Source organism: Antechinus flavipes, chromosome X, assembly GCF_016432865.1.
Source record: "Antechinus flavipes isolate AdamAnt ecotype Samford, QLD, Australia chromosome X, AdamAnt_v2, whole genome shotgun sequence".
NCBI lineage: Eukaryota > Metazoa > Chordata > Mammalia > Dasyuromorphia > Dasyuridae > Antechinus > Antechinus flavipes.
This window is the reverse complement of record NC_067404.1, coordinates 54,564,669-54,578,788: the sequence shown is the minus strand read 5'-3', so window position 1 is coordinate 54,578,788 and position 14,120 is coordinate 54,564,669.

The following is a 14,120-nucleotide window of genomic DNA, read 5'->3' as shown; positions in this document are numbered from 1 at the left end:
ACTGCTGAAAAGAGATCACAGCTGATCATCACATAATCTTGTTTTTGCTGTGTTCAGTGTCCTCTTCGTTCTCCTCACTTCACTCAGTATCAGTTCCTGTAATTCTCCCCAGGCCTCTCTGAGATCATCCTGCTGATCGTTTCTTACAGAACAATAATATTCCATAACATTCATATACCAGAACTTATTCAGCCATTCCCCAACTCGGGGCATCCAGTTTCCAGTTCCTTGCCACTACAAAAAGGGCTGCCACAAACAGTTTTGCACCTATAGGTCCTTTTCCCTTTTTATGATCTTTTAGGGATACAGACCTGGCAGCGAGACTGCTGGATCAAAGGGTATCCACAGTTTGATAGTTCTTTGGGCATAGTTCCAAATCGCTCTCCAGAATGGTTGGTCTAGCACTTATTTTTGATCTCTCCCTCTTTACCGGCTCCTTCTCTATTCCTTCTCAATTTCCTTTGCTGGATCCTCAACTAGATGACATTTTCTAACTGCAGGCTTCCCATGGGGTTCTGTCCTGGGCCAGAAGACATCTCAAACTCAACATGTTCAAAACTGACTCATTCTCTTTCCCCCTAAACCCTTCCCTCTCTTTATAACTTCCTGATTATTAGTTAGGGCCATGCTAATCCCCCAGTCCTTCAGGCTCACAAGTGAGGAGTCATTCTGGACTCCTCACTATTGCTCATCCCCCACAAACACTGCCTATTTCACCTTTGCAATACCTTTCTAAAACTTCCCCTTCTCTCTTCGGACACTGCCACCATTTTGTTGCTGACCATCATCACCTCGCTCCTGATCTCCTGGTGGACCCACCTGCCTCAGTTCTCTCCCCACTTCAATCCATCCTCCATTTAACCACCAAAGGGATTTTTTTTAAAGCATGGATCCAATCATGTCATCCCATTTATTCAATAAACTCCAGTGGCTCCCTATTGCCTCGAAGATCAAACTTTAAAAATCTGCTATTTGGCATTCAGAGCCCTTCATTACCTATTCCCTTCCTACCTTTCTGGTCTTCTTACACCTTACTCCCCACCATGTATTCTTTGATCCAGGGATTCTGGTCTCCTGTTGCACAAAAAAAAAAAAAAAAAAGACTCTCCACCTCAGCTCTGGGCACTTTTTTCTGGCTGTCCCGTGCCTGGAATGCTCTCCTTCCTCACCTCTTCCTCCTGGCCTTCTTTAAATCCCACCTAAAATCCATCTACAGGAAGCCTTCCCCAATAGCTCTGAATTCTAGTGCCTTTCCTGTTATTTCCTACCTGGCCTGTATAGAACTTGTTTGCATACACGTTTACTTGTTGTCTTCCCCATTAGATTGTAAGCCCTTGAAGGGCAGGAACTGTATTTTTGTCTCTTTTTGTACACCCAGTGCTTAGCATAGTGTCTAGCACATAGAAGGTGCCTAATAAAAGCTCATTGACTATTATTATTGGCTAGTGGAGGGGCTTTAACCAAAAGCCTCATACCAAGGAAGTGAACAGTACCTGCCCTCTTCTCCTGGAGATTGATCTCATTTTTAAAAAAAGTTCCTCTTTAAATTAAGTAATCCCTGACTTCTTCGGACCTATCCAAAGGCCCTCACCCACCCATCACCACTTTCAACCAACCCTATCTTGTCCCCCTCAAGACTTCTTCACCTTTGCCCTTTGGCACTCACACTCGCCACCTTTTCGGCTTGATTGGCTAGGGTCCAGATGACCCTAGACACACCTTGAAGAGGGGCTGGGGATGCAGAAAGATGGCAGTCTGGTTGATTTGGGGAAAGTTTTCATTTCCCTTATTTGTGGGTGGGTGAAAACCCACTGATGATAATTCTATATTCATTCTGACTTCTTTCCTTCTTTTCCTCTCCCTTTCTTTTTCTTCTCCCACCTTTCCCCCCAATTTTACCCACCTTTTTCTCCTCTTCCTCCTTTTCTTTGTACCTCACTTCTTCCCTCCTTTCCTTTTACCTTCTCTCCTCTCCTTTTCTCATCCTTCCCTTCCCTTTTCTCCTTTACTCCTTCCATTCTCTTCTTTCTTTCTCCCTCCCTCCTTCCTTCCATCCTTTCTTTCTTTTTCTTTTTTTTCTTTGTTCCTATTTCTCTCCCTCCCTCCCTCCTTCCTTCCCTCTCTTCCTCCCTTCCTTCCCTCCTTTCTTCCTTCCTTTTTTATTCCTTCCTTTTTTCTTCCTTCCTTCCTTCCTTCCTTTCCTCCTTCCTCTCTCCCTCCTGCCTTCCTTTCCCTTCTTCCTCCCTCCCTCCTTTTTCCCCTCCCTCCTTTTTTCCCTCCCTCATTCCTTCCTTCCTTTCTTTCTCTCCCTCCCCCTTTCTTTTCTTCTGATACCCTGTTTTCTTTGTCCCCTACCCCCATTCACCCAAGCCATCCTTTTCTATTAGAAAAGCTAACAGGCAGCTGGAGATGAAGGTGAAACTCAGTCCCAGCTCTTCAGGAGAAGGGGAATAAAGAAATGGTCAATTTTAGAAGAAAAAAGAGGAGGAGAATAGTCGCAGCTTTCTCTTTTTCCTCACCTCAAGTCCAGTCCAGAGTAATACCCCCGAGCTGGAACTTCACCAAGAGAGACGAAGCACACCCACACACACGTCGGGCCCTCGCCCTAGTTGGGGGGCAGGAAGGCTGCTCTCGCTCTCTAGCCTCGGCCTCCTAGAGAGTAGGTAATGGGCCAACACCCTGACCAGCTGCACTTCCCCCGCAGGCCTCTCTTTCCAAGGTTCCACCAATAGCTCCGAGTTGTAACCCTGGTACAGGGGCCAGCCAGGCCAGGGGAGGCCATCTCAAGGGAGATCAGAGGCTTGTTTGGCAAGGCAGAGCTCTTTTAACTACCTCACTGGGTCCAGAAGTGAGTCCACTTCCTTTCTCTGGCAGCTAGGAGGGAAGTGACACTCCTAGGTCCGGAATCATTGACTCGCCTCATCTGCCCAATGGCCTCCTGCTGTACTTTTATTTCCTGGGCTAAGATCGGTTCCAAGTCACCGCTGAGACTAGGTAGGGGTTGCAAAGGGTGCCAGGCTAAACCCGATGAAGGTCACGAGTGAACTTCAAGGAACAGAAGAGACCCTGTCGTGGCAGAAGCACGGGGAGCCTGTCGTCCCCCTCGCCGGACTTACGCTGCGCCGCCGGCGTTGGAGCCGAGCCCCAGGTCCCCTCCCGCTAGTGGCGTGGGCCCTGCCCGGCTCCCGCAGCTGCAGCAGCCGTTGGACTTTGTACAACGGCCCCCTGACTAGAAATATTCTAGAATAGGTGTAGAAAAGGGGTGGCCAAGGACATCCAGAGAATAAAGGCCAGAGCCGGCATGTGAACCCCAGAGTCGGTCCTCCGGATTTGGTTACGTGGGGCAACGGAAACTAGAGTTACACATGGAGTCAGAGGCCCTGGGTTCAGATCCTGCTTTTACCACTTATTACCTGTGTGATCTTGGGCCAATCACTCCATCTCTACAGACCTCAGTTTCTTCCCCTGAAAATGAGAGGAACATACTAAAAAGCACTAAAAAGCCTTTCGGTTCCACATCTCGGCTCTGGTCTTTTGATTGCAAGTTGTTTGAGGGCAAGGATGATTTCATTTTTATTCTTGCCTACCCAATAACTAGCATAGAGCCTGGCACCTGATTACTGAGCCATTTCAGTCGGGCTGAGTCTCTGTGAGCCGGTTTTCCTGGCAAAGATTCCACAGTGCGTTGTCTAGATGTTTAGTAAACATGTGTTCGGTGATTTGCCTTACTTTAGGACCGTGGAAACCGAGGCTCATGGAAGATGACGTGATTTCAGTCCTCAAAAGCCTGTCACATATAAATAAGAATGAACCTCATTCTTCTGGTTCTAGGGGATAATCAGAGTCACAGGAAGGCAGATTTAGGCTTGAGGACAGATTTTCCCCAAATTACAGCTGCCCCAAGCTAGAGTGGACTGCCTTGAGAAATAGGAGGCTCCCCAGCACCGAAGGTCGGCAAGTATTCCGGATGAGCACTTGTTATTATGGGATCAGATGGCCGCTGAGGTCTCTTCCAACCCTAGAGCGAGGATCTTATTGTGACCTCAGATAAGTCCCTTCCTTCTCTGAGCCTCAGTTTCCTTTTTTTGTAAAATGAGGGGGTTGGACTAAATGGCCCTCGAGGTCCCTTCCAACCCTAGACTGAGGATCTTAGGTGTGACTTTGGATAAGCCAGCTTCCTCCTCCGTAAAAAGAGATTGTTCTAGATGGGCCCTGGGATCCCTTCCAGTTCCAACCTAGGATGCTAAAGTTACTACACCACACTGAGCTCTAGCACGGAAATGTCCATCATCTCTCCGCTTGTACCTCAGTGCGAGCGTGGACGCTGGGGACCAGGCTCCCCACTGGTTTCCAGCCAAATACAGCAGGAACTGCCTTCAAATTCACAGAAAGAACGCCAGATCCCTCGACTTCTTACTCCCACGGAACCATTCATGTGCACACACAAACACATGTGCATACACATGGACACACACGGACATACAAATACACATGGATGTACACATACATATGTACACACATACACATGCACAAATAAATACACAAACACATGCATATATACACATATACATACATATGTACACAGATAAATACACACATACATATACATGCATGCATACACACAGATAAGTACACACAAATACACACATATACATATACATACGTGCACAGATACATACAGCTAAACACATACACATGTGCATACATACACAGATAAATACACACATACACACATATGCATATACATACATAAGTACACATACATGCATACACAGAGATAAGTACACACAAATACACACACATACATACACATACAATACATACGTGCACAGATACATACAGCTAAACACACACATACACACATGCATACCTATACAGATAAATACACACATATACATACACACACATACATATGCACACACAGATAAACACACAAACACACATGTACATACACACGTGTACAAATATACATAAATACATACATGTGTACACAGAGATAAATACACACACATATACACACTCACACAGAGTTTCTAGACTCCTCTTCCTGCTTGGAAATGAGTGTTTGAGGCAAAAACCCTCCACTGTCCCAGCCTCCGCAAAGGCTGCCAATGGCAATATTTCTCAGGAGAGGAGCTCTTTTGGAACCTAGAGTGTGGATTCCAAGGCAATGGAAAGAGGTAAAAAGGCGTCATCAGGCAGAAATTTCTTCTTGCAGAATGCTCCCAGGAAATTGGGGCTTTCAAATGGTGTGGGGTTTTTTTTTTTGGTGGCCCTTAAGGGACCATAGTCATCAAGATAAGCCTTACCTGCCTAGGCCTCAAATCAGTTCTTAGAAAGCCCCCAGATGTGAACCGAGAGTGAATGAGGTTCTGTGCAAAGAGTCCTGGGTTCTAATCTTAGCTCTGCTATTCACTTGCAGTGTGATTTGGTATAATTAGAAGAGCTTGATTAGATCCAGAAGATAGAGGTTCAACTACTACTCATGTGACCTTTGACCAGTCCCCTTCCCTCCCTGTGCCTCAGTTATCTCTTCTGTATGAAGAGCGAGTTGGGCGAGAGGCCATCCCAGAGCCCTTCCAGCTTTAACTCTGGGATTCTATGTGTGACCTTGGGCTCTTTCCTTCCCAGAGTCCTAGAGGTACAAAAATGCTTTTAATTTGTTTACACTGCTAATACATGACAAAAATGACTAGTATTCTATATTTCCACCATGTTTAACCTATATCGCACTGCTTGCCATCTGGGCAAAGGGGGTATGGAACGCAAGCTTTTGCGAGGGTTGAATGTCACACAATTATCCATGCAGATGGTTTGAAAAATAAAAAGGTTGAACAAAAAATGACTAGTGTTATTAGAAGCGGGGAAGCACTGGGCACGGTGTGCATTTCCTTTGGGGAGATGAGGCCAAAGGCAAGAGTTTCCCTTGATGATATCCAAATGGGGTGGGAAGTGGGGGGGGGGATTTGCCTTCAAGAAGCTTAAGTGGGGAAACAAACCTTGAGTTCTCCCTTCCCCCAGTTCACAGCCTCAGCAAGAGAATGTTTCCAAGTCATCATGGTGACTAGATTCCTCCTTGGAAACAAACTCGTCTGTGGTGGACGGTGAAATCATGTGAGTTTGGAACTTTGGCCAAAGGGCTATCAAACCATACACGCTCTTTGATCCGGCAGGGTCTCTCCTGGGTCTGTATCCCAAGGGATCATAAAGGATCATAAAGGGACCCACATGTGCAAAACCGTTTGTAGCAGCCTTTTTGTAGTGGCAAGGGACTGGAAACTGAGTGACTGCCCATCCGTTGGGGAATGGCTGAACAAGTTATGGTATATGAAGGTTAGGGAACATTATTGTTCTGTAAGAAACGAGCAGCAGGAAGATTTCAAAGAGGCCTGGAGAGACTGACATGAACTGATGTTGAGTGAAGTGAGAACCAGGAGATCAGTGTACACACCAACAGCAAGATTATGTGACGAGCAATTGTGATAGACGTGGCTCTTTGCAACTGCAAGGTGAGTCAGGCCAGTTCCAATGATCTTGTGATAGAGAGATCCCTCTCCACCCAGGGAGGGGACTATGGGAACTCAATATGGACCACAACATAGCATTTTCCCTCTTTTTGTTGTTGTTTGCTTGCATTTTGTTTTTTTCCTCATTTTTTTCCCTCTTTGATCTAGTTTTTCTTGTGCAGCATGATCATTGTGGAAATATGTATAGAAGAATTGCATACATTTAACCTAGATTGGATGACTTGCCTTCTAGGAGAGGGGGTGGAGGGAAAGGAGGGAGAAAAACTTTGGAACATTATTTGGAAATTATGCATATGTTTTGAAAATAAAAGTTTTAATTTTTTTTAAAAAGCTGATTTTATAGAAAGAAATGCAAAGGCCTTCCTTCTGGGAAACAGAGAGGTGGCCAGTAGCCAAGGGGAAGTACCAAAGCCAGTGAAATGTTGTCAAAGCAAACAGGCCTACAACATGTCAAGGGCCTAACCATACAATGCCAGAACTACAGGGTGCCTTGGGGATCATTTAGTTCAACCTATTATCTCATTTGATCTCCAAAACAGCCCTGGCAGGGCAGGATTGAAGTGGGAAAAAGGAGGAAAGAGATATTCAATATTAGCCAGATGATTCGGTGAATGAAAGGGAAAAGAAAACACTTATCAACCACTTTCCAAACCTTGCCAAACACAGTTAGAAAAACTGAAGCCCAGAGAGAAACGACTTGTCCAAGATCTCACAGCTAGTATATAAGAAGAAAACAGACCCAGAGAGAAGAGACTTCTCTCTTCCAGGTCCTATAGTGGATTAGTGGGCATCAGTGGGATTCAGATCAAGGTGTCTTATTACCCTTTCCTCTATGGTATCCTGTCGCCTTAGTTTATTGAGGGGATTTTCCCATTAGAAACCATCTCTAATTTTAAAATGAAAGTCAGTAGGCTTCCATTTGCATAAATTCGCTCACTGGCTTGGAAACTGTCCACTCCTGTCTCTACAGAGAGCCTATTCATAGCCCTGGGCGTGCTGACTGGCTTTAACCAAAGACCTAAGAAAAGTCTGAGGGGGACTGGGAAGCAGGTCAGGCCCGAGCTTAGACACCCAGACTGTTGGTCCATTGTTTTTCTGAAGCTGATTCCAATGAAGACCCTCTCTCCCTGTCTTCCCCTCACTCACCTCGAGCCTGACTCACTCGCAGAGTGAAAGACCCCGGAGGCACAGTCCTCAGTTCCATGTGGGACTGCAGCTCCTGGCCCAGAATTCCCTAACTTCAACCCAAAGACCCATTGCATTGAGCGGGTAGGTACTGGTGGGGACCAGAAGACCCTTTGGGATCATCTTGCCCTTTCTTATCTTTTTTCTTTTTGTAATCCATCCTATCCCCGATCCACTGGCTCAATTGATCCACAAACATCTATTAAGCAACAAAGGTACGTCAGACACTGTAGTAGGCACTGGGAACACAAAGAAATGAAACAGATCCTATCCTCAAAGATCTTACATTCTCTATGGGAGAAAACAAGTGTGTCCATATGGAACTATATTCAAGAGAAGAAGTGTCTAATATGGAAATCTTATATAGAATTGCACCTTTGTAACCTATATCTGAATGCTTACTGTCTCAGGGAGGGGGAGAGGTAGAAAGAGAAGGGAGGGATAGAATTTGGAACTCCATTTTTTAAAAATGTTAAAATATTGTTTTAACATATTACAAATATAGGTATGTATTTATATATAAATTATAAATATATAATAAAATGTTATAGATCAAAACAAAATAAATGGAAGGGGGTACTAGCAGCTGATGGGGATTTAAAGTCTCATGTGAGAGATGGAATCTGAGCTGAGCTTTGGAGAAAACTAGAAATTCTGAGGTGGTGGTAAGAAGGACAGGCATAGGGGACCAGCCATGCAAGAGCACAGAGATGGGAGATGAAATGTCTTATGGGAAGAACAACAAGAACAGTTTTCCTGAGCCAAACGAGAGCCGTGCATAATAATCCTAGAAAGAGAAGTCACAGCCAAGTTGGGAAGGGCTTTCAAGACCAAACATAGAGGAATGTTGGTTTTGATCCTAAAGGTAACGGGGAACCACTGGAGTTTATTGAGTCAGGGAATAGCATCAGTGGCCCTTTCTCTGCTTTGAGAATATTCCTTTGGTAATTGCATGGAGGCTGGATGGGAGAGGGGAGATGGTGGAAGCTGAGAGATCAGTTGCTGTCATCCGGGAAATAGATGACTGAAAACTGAACGAGGAGGCCCGGGGTGGTGGGGAGGGGAATGGAAAGGTTTTGGCGACGGATTGGATGTATGAAGGGAGGGAGAAATCAATTATGGCATTGAGGTCATGAACCTGGGTGAATGGAAGGGTAGTGATTCGCTGGGCAGAAACAGGAATGTTCGTAAGAGGGTTGGGCTTGAAGGAAAGGTGACAGTGAGTTCTCTTGGCTCCTTTCCAGCCGCCTGCAAACACCACTGGGCCCCTACTGGACTACATTTCTTGATATCTGGTCTTTGTGGTTGTTCTATCCTTCTGTTCATAAGACTGCATTTAAGGTGAGGATTGTGGTTTTTTTTTTTTAATTAAAGCTTTTTATATACAAAGTATATGCAAGGGTAATTTTTCCAACGTTGATCCTTGCATAACCTTTTGTTGCAGATTTTCTCCTTGTTCCCCCACCTCCTCCCTAACTGGCAGGTAGTCTCATATATGTTAAATATGTTTAAATACATGTTAGATCCAATATATGTGTACATATTTATACAGTTATCTGGTTGCATAAGAAAAATCAGATCAAGAAGGAAAAAAAAGGAAAAACTGAGAAAAAAACCAAAATGGAAGCAAATAATAACAGAGAGAGTGAGAATGTGATGTTGTGGTCCAAACTCAGTTCCCACAGTCCTCTCTCTGGGTGTAGATGGTTCTCTTCATCACTGAACAAGTGGAACTGGTTTGAATCCTCTCAATGTGGAAAGGAGTATTTTGTTTTGTTTTTTTAAAGAAAACCTATTTATCGGCAAATGCCCACCTACTTCTGTGAATAGGAGCTGCTTCTTGGAGAATATCTGCAGACACGTTCATATTAGTAATCTGAGGCCTTTTCTCCCTAATTTGATATAATCCATTTTCCACAACCACTGTCCTGGTCAGGAGTGTATATGGATGTAGTGGATAGAGGATCAGCCTTGACGAGACAGCTACATGGCACAGTGGATGGAAGGCTCGACCTAGAGTTAGGAAGAACTGGTAGGACCCAAGTTCCTAGAGATTTCCTGCATCTTAAAGCGGAGATGATAGAGAGGCAGGAGCCTCACAGCCCCAGGGACTGGAAAAAATCAGCCAGCCTCCTAGTGCTTTAGAGCCGAGACCGCTTTGGGTTATGAAGGGCAAGCTGCTGAGCAGCCCTAAGCTAAGCTGATACCTGGGGCTAACATGGGGGTTCAGGCACTTCACTCCTTTTCTTTTCCTCCCTTTCCTAGTTGCTTGATCTGGGATCCCGGGCCTCTGAGGTTGCTCAGGTACTTAGATGGACACCCGGGAACTATTCTAACTCATCTCCAACTTTCACCTGGCTAACCAAGAAGGTCCTTCAATAATGAAATTTCCACAAATGAGAGGCTGTGCATATTTCCCGGTTTCTTTCCTGGCCATGGCGGTCAGCTTATCATTAAATCAATAATGGTGAATTAAGAAGAAAAGGAGTCATACTAAATTAAATGCCCTACTCCTTTCTCCCAAATAAGCCAGCGTGAAGTTGTCCAGGGACATGCAGACGGGAGGAAAGGAAGCCGGGAGGGATCTACGCCCCCCCAGAAGGCCGGCTGATTGTTTCTGCTTCAAGGACACGTAGGGTCTAGGGACAGAGAAGCCAGAAAAGGAACACACGGCGGGGGAGGGGGGGCTGGGGCCAGCCACATGGGAGCCTGGCCGGAACCAAGAGGAAGAACATGCAAAGGTTAGGCACACGGGGGCCAGACAGGATGGATGATACGTGGGGGTCATGGACAGATTCCCCACATAGAGCGAGGAGGAACGGAAGACAGATACTCGGTTGGGTGGGTGGGCTGAATTGGGCAAAGGTCTCCTCTCTCAGCTGGGAGGTCTCAAGCCGGCCTCTATCTAGCCATGGTGGCTGCGGTGGAGGTCTCTCCACTCTCCTGCTTTTCATTGGAGGCTGTCGATTATGGGGCCGTTGTTGGATTTGGGGTTTTTTGGAGGGTTTTGTTTTGTTTTGTTTTATTTTTGGTCGGAGGTGGAAGGCTACGGAGCTGAGGGAACCCATGTTGTTGAGTCATTTTCGGTTGTGCTCTGTCTCTGCGATCCCATTGGGGGTTTTGTTGGCGGAGATACTGGAATGGTTTACCCTTTCCTTCTCCAGCTCAGTTTACAGATGAGGAAACTGAGGCAAATAGGATGAAGTGACTTGCCCCGGGTCATAAAGCTAGTGAGTGTCTAAAACTGGTTTAAACTCAGATCTTCCTGACTCCAGACTCTGCACTCTACCACTGAGCTCACCTAGAGAGGTCAGTATTGTAAGTAAAGGTCACATAGGTGGTTTTTTTTTAAATGTGGACCTCTCTTAGAAGTCTAATTTGCTCGATGAGAATTTAATAAATCTACAACTCTCATACTTCCTGCAATCGACAATTACTTTCATGGTAAATAACTTCCACGTAGGAGGAAGGAAGAAATAATTCTCTTAAATATGAGTGTCCTATTCAGCCCTCCCTCACTGAAGTCCAATTCCCTTTCATGTCATGGCATCATCTCCCTGATTTCATGGTCCTCTTCGAGAATGAAGGGCAAACAACGGCCTTTAGGATCAATCCCGGGACTTCTTGTCTCTATTCTCTCTACATCGTGATCTTCTTGGGACCTCACTAATTCCCAAAATTCACTTCTCTTTTTAAGCAGAGTGTCACTCTGTGTATCCAGGCCTACTTGTTCTCCTGGCTTACATTCCTGTACCACCAACTGCCTGTTGGCGGACATCTCCAACTGGACTTTCTGGAGGAGAAAAGGGAATAATCATTTATATAGCACAGTGCCAGGCACTGCGCTAAGTGTTTTTATCAATATGATCTCCTTTAATCATCACATAAACCTAGTAAGGAATCTCCATTGTTACATTATTATTCCCATTTTATAGTTGAGGGAATTGAGGTCAAAGAGAGGTTAAGTGACTCCCAAATCCCACTGCCCAAGTCTGATGTCAGATTTAAATGTGTCTTCCTGATTACCAGAACAGCTCTCCCCTTGCACCATCCAGTTGGCTTTAGAGGATATCCTTTAGGCATCTCAAACTCAAAATTTCAAAACAGAAATCATTTTCTTCCCTTATCCCCCATTCCCCAATCTTCCTCTTGTCCTTAACCTTCCCTGTTTCTGTCGAGGGCATCATCATCCTCATGGTCACCTTGTTTGTAACCTCAAAGCTATCACCTTCAACTTTTTCCTTTCTTTTGTAAAAATTCAATTTAATTTTATTTCCAGAGCCAAATTCTTTCACTTCCTTCTTCTCCTCCTCTACCCACTGGGAAGGCAAGAAAAACAGTGGCAGCTCTGTAGAAATATATATATATATATATGTATGTATGTATATATATGTATATATATATATATATAATCATACAAAACAAATTTTTGCATTAGTGAAGTCCATTTTTTCAAAAACAAGAAAAAGAAAGAAAGAAAAGAAAAATATACTTTTGTCTCCAATCTGAGTCAATCAGCTTTCTATCTGGAAGTAGACAGCATGTTTTATCACGGGTTACTGTGTTCGTCAGAGTTGATAAGACTCTTTTTTATAATAACTTTTCATTTTTCCAAATATATACAAAGATAGTTTTTCAACATTCGTTTTGCAAAACGTCACGTTTTTCTCCCTCTTTCCCCTGTCCTGGACAGCAAGCAATCCAATACAGGTTAAACGTGTATCATTCTTCTAAATATATTTCCATATTCGTCATGTTGCCATTCATCAGTTGATAAGACTTTCAAAGTTACTCACCATTACAATTTGCTGTTATTGTGTTCTTGCTCACTTCATTTTGCAGCAATTCTTATAAGGTCTTCCCAGGTCATCCTTTTCATCATTTCTTTTCATAATCATATGCCACATCTTGTTCAACCGTTCCCCAATACATGCAATATCCCTTCTCCCTATTTCCAATTTTCTGCCACCACAAAAAGAACTACCAGAAATATGTTTGTACCTATGGATCATTTCCGGTTTCTTTGATCTCTCGGGTCATAGGTCTAGTGTCGGTATCGGTATCTCAGGATCAAGGAGAATGCACATCGATGTCTCTCTCTCCCACATCCTCCACGTGCCAGGTCTTGCCAATGCTCCCTCCACTTACGCCATCACCGTCCCACTTCAGATTCTCAGGGCCTCTTATCTGGATTTTGACAATAGCTTCCTAATTGGATGCTTAGCTCCCAGACTCTTCCCTGTCCACTCTAAGATATAGCCGGAGGGCCATTCATGTAATCCAACTACCTCATTTTACATAGGAGGAAACTGAGATCCAGGAAGGGGAAGTGACTCGTTTATGGTCACACGGACAGCAAGTGACAGAGGTACGATCCCCACCATACCTATAGAGTTACCTTTGGCTTATGGGAGATAATTTGCAAAGTACCCAAAGACCCTCTTCACCCAGAGAATTATGACCCTTCACTGATTCTTAATTCCCACCAGAAGAATCCTACTTTTCACTTAAGATGCTATCTCTAGAAGGCCTCTTTCAAATCGAATGACTCTTAGCCCAGAGGGGATTCACATATTAAGGTTCTCATCTGTTATCATATTAGCCATTCACTTTCCAGCTCCCTAGGAGAGAACAGGGCCCAGAGCAAATAGAGAAGTTTCAATGGAGAAAGAAAGATAGAAGTGAGCAGTCCAGAGCCTAAGTCCTCTTATTGTGGAGTAGTACAGAACCCTAGACTTGAAACAGAGAATTCTGGGTCTGGCCCTTGCCTGAGAAACTTGCTAGATGAGATGGAGAGGGGAGCAAGCAAAGCAGAGGGAGCTCAGGGGGTGTCACGGAACTCCTGCTTCCCATGAGGGAAGCCCGGAGGAGAATAGCAGATCCCTCGGGATCGCCTTGGCCCTACACCAGGAAGCAGTGTTCTTCAGGGATGTGGCCGTGGACTTTAGGGAGGAGGAACGGGGGCCTGAGCCCCATTCAGTGGCAGCTCTAGGAAGAACTACAGGAACCTCATGTCCCTGGCTGCTTCTTCCTCAGAGCATTCAATTAAGAGGCACAGTGGAGAGAGCTCTGCAAAACCCGAGTTCAAATGTTGCCTCAAATCCTTACTTATTGGCTGTGTGACCCCCAGGGCAAAAGTCACTTAACCTCTACTGCCTCAGTTTCCCCAGCTGTAAAATGGAGATGATAATAGCACCTACCTCCCAGGATTGTGGTGAGCAGATAATATATAAATATCATGAAATGCTATTTATAAAGTATTTTGCAAATCTTAAAGATTTAGTATTGTACAGCCATCCTTCCACCTCTGCGTATCTGTCCAGCCCACTGACCTCCTCCATCTCAGATGCTCTTCCTTTGGTCTCCCTTAATAACCACCTGAAGTTGAGCCACCCCTTCACCCCAAAG